Genomic DNA, 6,000 nt, shown 5'->3' with positions numbered 1-6,000 from the left:
GTTTTTATCAAGTAGAAACACTACTATATAAATTATAAACTGAAATAAATGTCATATACTAAGAAAAAGTGACCAAGGCCTCCAGTGCCCCAGGCTGGAATCGAACCAGCGTCCTCTGCTATCGCGGCAGGTGCCTGAACCACTCGGCCACCGGGCCACAGCGACATTAGTCAAATTTTCCAAGTATATGCACTTCCTACTGAAGGCTTGTGGCGCCCCCTAGCCATCTCTAAGGTAGAACAGTATGGTTCGAACCTTCTATCTGGATCATTCTCATGATGATACCGAGCTAATTAATAATTAATAATAATAATAATAATTAATAATAATAATAATAAGGCGTAGGGATGTGACGACCCCATCGCCCGCTGGTTTTACCAGTGCAATCAGTCAACGCAGGGCAGCTTGTGGCGAGCTGTTGGGGATTAGCGACCTCACGTACCCGAGTGCTCCTGGGGAGTTCTGTTACCCGCAAGGAGGGTGGGTGGGACAGGATTCTCTGCCTCTGGCTTGCCTTAGCCGGCCGGCCAGAGTGGAGTCGTTAGAGCTATAAGCTCCAGGGGTGGAAGTGAAATATGCATAAGACGCGAGTTGGCACAGTGGCTGTTAACAGCCACTGGGTAGAAAGCGGCGCACACCTCTCGACACCCCTGAGCCGCTCACACCGGTGTTGCCCTTGAGCCATCCTAGATGTCGCTTTTTGTGGGGGCCCATCTTGTGAGGGCGAGTCACCGTCTGCCGGAAATAAAATTGCATACCGTTTTATTAGGCAGGCGTCCGGTTTTTTTACCCCATAGCTCAGTACTTAGTCCATCGCTTTCACCCAATAACCTAGTTCATTTTAGATTCCATCAACTCTCAATAGCCCTTACACCCTAGCGGGTGCTGCCTCTGCGTGCGTCCCATGACACGGGCAAGGGCAGCATCCGCTCGGTGTACCCCTTACATTTCATTAAAGTGTCAAAAGGGCCTCTACGTGTTAGCTTCGGCTCCGCGCATGCCTCCCAAAGGTCCGGAACACCATTGTTCCGTGATGGGAAAGACATACAAATAATAATAATTTAATTTGTTCAAATACTTCATAGTATTGATTGGCAGCGCCATCTCTCTCGCTAGCTCGGTATCATCATGAGAATGATCCAGATAGAAGGTTCGAACCATACTGTTCTACCTTAGAGATGGCTAGGGGGCGCCACAAGCCTTCAGTAGGAAGTGCATATACTTGGAAAATTTGACTAATGTCGCTGTGGCCCGGTGGCCGAGTGGTTCAGGCACCTGCCGCGATAGCAGAGGACGCTGGTTCGATTCCAGCCTGGGGCACTGGAGGCCTTGGTCACTTTTTCTTAGTATATGACATTTATTTCAGTTTATAATTTATATAGTAGTGTTTCTACTTGATAAAAACAAATTAAAATATTTTCTGAAAAATAATTTAATTTGTTCAAATACTTCATAGTATTGATTGGCAGCGCCATCTCTCTCGCTAGCTCGGTATCATCATGAGAATGATCCAGATAGAAGGTTCGAACCATACTGTTCTACCTTAGAGATGGCTAGGGGGCGCCACAAGCCTTCAGTAGGAAGTGCATATACTTGGAAAATTTGACTAATGTCGCTGTGGCCCGGTGGCCGAGTGGTTCAGGCACCTGCCGCGATAGCAGAGGACGCTGGTTCGATTCCAGCCTGGGGCACTGGAGGCCTTGGTCACTTTTTCTTAGTATATGACATTTATTTCAGTTTATAATTTATATAGTAGTGTTTCTACTTGATAAAAACAAATTAAAATATTTTCTGAAAAATAATTTAATTTGTTCAAATACTTCATAGTAACAACTGCAAAGTTTTTTTTACATCGGTTTGTGGCAAATACTGTTTAGTTTATCTTTATTTTAAAACGAAAAATGTCAACTTGCATGTTTTCTCCACTGTACACAGAATAAGTAATGATGTTACTATATCTCATATGTTCAGAATATTACTTGAATAAACTTATTATCCTATATAAAATGTGTGTTTTTATATTTCTAAACCCAGTTTCTAAGTAGATTGCACATACATTATAGTCACATTAAAATTCCATTTTGCGAAATAAAGAATTTAACATTTAACTTTGCAAAAGTAGATAATTGTTATTAGAATATTTTCTAAAAGCAATAAAAATAGATTAGGTTAGATTCGAGCTACAATGACATTAGGTTGGGTTCAAGGTAAGGTTGCAGGGCCTCAACAAGGGAAAAAAAGGGGGAGGGACTGTTGGCCTGGCTAAGTGAGCCAGAACTCACCCACTACTCCCTACTACTGCCGTAAGCAGGTAATGAATTCCCAATGTATTAGGTATAGGTTTAATAAATTATAAATATATTTCATTAATAACATAATAATATACAAATATGTAAAAGCATAAAGTAATAAATAAGCCTACAGTAATCACGTATACCGGTCCCACGGATGCGGATGTTGCTTACATAATCTCGTCTGTCAAGGAGTTTCGGCAGGAAAGGCCTTGGCAGACTTAAAAATTTCCGAAATGAGGGTTCATACCTACCGACTGGAATTGGTTTCATGGAGGTATCAGATGGGTTAATGTAGGGTAACTGATGTACACCTTGCTAACATAATCTCGTCTGCCAAGGTGTTTCGGCAGGAAAAGCCTTGGCAGACTTATATATTCATGAAATGAGGGTTCATACCTACCGACTGGAATTGGTTTCATGGCGGTATCAGATGGGTTAGTGTACGGTAACCGATGGTCATCTTGCTTATAATCTCGTCTGCCAAGGTGTTTCGGCAGGAAAAACCTTGGAAGACTTATATATTCCTAAAATGGGGGTTCATACCTACCGAATGGAATTGGTTTCATGGTGGTATCAGATGGGTTAGTGTAGGGTAACCGATGGCGACCTTGCTTACATAATCTCGTCTGCCATGGTGTTTCGGCAGGAAAAGCCTTGGCAGACTTATATATTCCTGACATGAGAGTTCATACCTACCGACTGGCATTGGTTTCATGGTGGTATCAGATGGGTTAATTTAGGGGTCCCGATGGTCACCTTTGAGAGCGTCTGCCAAGCACTTCCGGCAAAAAAAAATAGTGGCAGACTTCGCTTTTCTGTGTCTACATGTAAATTTCTAACTGCTGCCATAACTACTATCTCGGTATCAGATGGGTTAAATCAGCCCCTTTTTTCGCACCGGAAGTGGCCTTCTTTTTCGTACTTTCGGCAAGTTCCGCCGTGGCAGACTATCGAATTCGGACTTAGCATAACTTTTCTGGGAAACCATTGTGCATTTCATCGTGGTATCAAGTCGGTTAGAAATTTTGCGGCCGGCTCTTCTACCATAAACAAAGACTAAGTAAGCATCATAAGCTTTACATAAGATGAGAATACTAAAAAAAACTGTGGTTTAAAGTCTCCACCTCATCCAAAAAGCGTTAATGATCAATTTAAAAAATAAGAAGAGAAACACAACACTACACAATGGATTTGCACGATGGGGTAGTTTAAGTGCTTTTAATTTAATATTATATTATCATAAAAGCTATTTTAAATATTTTCTAATAGAAGCTGTTATTAATTTGTTTAAGTTCAAATTAAAGCTATAGTATTTCTTTGATGTTTGGAATGATAAATTGTTTGTATTATTGTTTATACTATTTAAACTTCTGTACTTTATTTCTTAACTCATATTACACATGAAGACCAAACACGAAGTTGAACCTGTCTTGAACGTTGCTAAACAAAGATTAACTTGAATTTAGGATGAGAAGGATCAATTGATGAGCCGAAACTCGTGCTCGAGTAATCGGTTTAAAAATAAGGAATGTTCAGTTAATTTACCAGCCCAGTTGTTGTACTAAATCTGTATGACCGATCCAAACAAGTGGCAGATAAAATAAAGTCTGAGCTTAGGGAACCAGTTAGTTGGACGGCCCAGTCACTGAAGCCCTTCAGATTCGTTACAGCAAGTGGCCGGCAGACTATGGTTCCCATTTATTGAACGGCCCAGTTATTGGATTAATCCCTCTGAACCATCCATATAAGTGGCAACTTTTATCCTTTTAATGGCCCATTTGTTGGAGTAGTCCCTCTGAACCATCCAAACAAGTGGCAGCTGTTTATACTTTCAAATCTTTCAATAGCCCAGTTACTAGACTAGATCCTTCTGATGAATCTAAGTAAGTGGCACACATTACTTAACGTGGTTGTTTTTATAGATAGTTGTTCACGTAGGATCTTAAATTGAATTTGCAAAAATTATACAATAGTAAAAGTTCAAAAAGCGATATTCACTCAATCACTCTGTTCGGATTTTTATCTTGAATGTGTGGAATTTTCATATTTTCATTCATGACTGAATATTACCTATGGCATGCCAAAGGGTTTTTCCCAAAAAAAAAATCATTATGTGGTTGGATTGGTAATAAACGGTATTCATCATTAAATGGTCTCTACATTTTTTTTTGTAATAAGTATCATTATAGCAAAATATTGGCTGTTTTAAAGAGATGACAATATTGTGGTTTTGTACTTTGTCCTTAATGAATCGATTTATGATTTGTCATTTTGTGTTACCATGTAAAGGACATCTGTCAGATTTGGATTGGCTTCATGATAATTTGTAACTTGATAAGTAACTACTACTATTGTAACTAGTACCTAGTGTAGTTGACTAATACGAGATAAGTAATCATAAATCACAAGTACCTACAACATATCATTATGTCTCCTCTGATCACTTGAATCATTGCTACTTAAATACGTACTTACATAACGTTAAGTTTGAACACTCGTAAATTAATGTCTCTTTTGCATCTTTGTATTTAAATCGGTTTCCTCCTGTTGTAAATCCTGATGTGTGTTAGAATCCAAAAGCAGGGCGGCGCCACAACAACACGTACTTCTACAACAAAACACAGAAATCTGAGGCTACTATTTGTCACACATGTTATTTCTATTAATAAAATATTAATTATTTGCTTAACGTACAACTAATGTTATTACAGTACATACAAATAAAGTATGATTAATACTGATCACATGTACCTATATATATATTTTTAATTTTGTTTATATATATGAATGAAATGCATAATGATATTCATAACATTGCCATATATTAAAGTAAATGTATTTGGAGGTGATAACTTTTAACAACAGTACAGCTACTTACACCGTGAAATGGATCGTAGTTGAGCAAAATAAAATAAGCAGAATTTTGACATTTCTACGTACGTTTTGGTTGTACCGTTTTATTTAAACGTTTGACTTTCAAGCTGTATTCTGATGGATTTTACTGAGAGATATTGATTTACGCGGTATACTAAATGTGCATCAGTTATGTAATTTGATATTATCCCATACAACCATTTCCAGTCGCCGTTACGACGCGGTGTTGACACATCTTGTGTCGACACCGTCTGTTTCGGTCACAATTCCAGTCGCAGAGTCGTCGCCGTTTCGACACAGTTACCAGAAATGGGGAAGGGTCGACACATGACACAAAGTGACATAAAGTGTGGTCGCCGTGTGCACACATTGTTTCGGGTTTGCGACTACTTTATGCCAAAATCATTCGTTCATTTTGTTCCTGTCAAATGGAAACTGTCAGATGGAAAAATACTTAAATAAAAATAAGTGACATTAATACGCCATCTCTAAAACGGATTACAAGACGTAATTATATATTGTTTGCATTTATATTACAATATGACTTAAATTATTATGGGGAATTAAACTGCTCGAGTGATTTGATAAACTAAGTGTAATATAATCAACGCGCCACCACATTGTTTTAGTTTAGCCGGAAATGAAATTGTTTACTTCTCAGTGCCTGTGTTCATAACTATATTATTTGAAGCATTTTTAGTACTTCGATGCGTATACTATACTTAAATAACAGAAATAACGCTTTACATACTACGAAACTTGTTAATTATGATGTGTAAATATGGTTTAAGGCTGAGAAATATTGCAGTCACAAAGTAGTTGCAATGTTTCG

This window comes from Cydia splendana, chromosome 18 (assembly GCF_910591565.1).
Source record: "Cydia splendana chromosome 18, ilCydSple1.2, whole genome shotgun sequence".
Classification (NCBI taxonomy): Eukaryota; Metazoa; Arthropoda; class Insecta; order Lepidoptera; family Tortricidae; genus Cydia; species Cydia splendana.
This window is presented reverse-complemented; position numbering follows the sequence as displayed.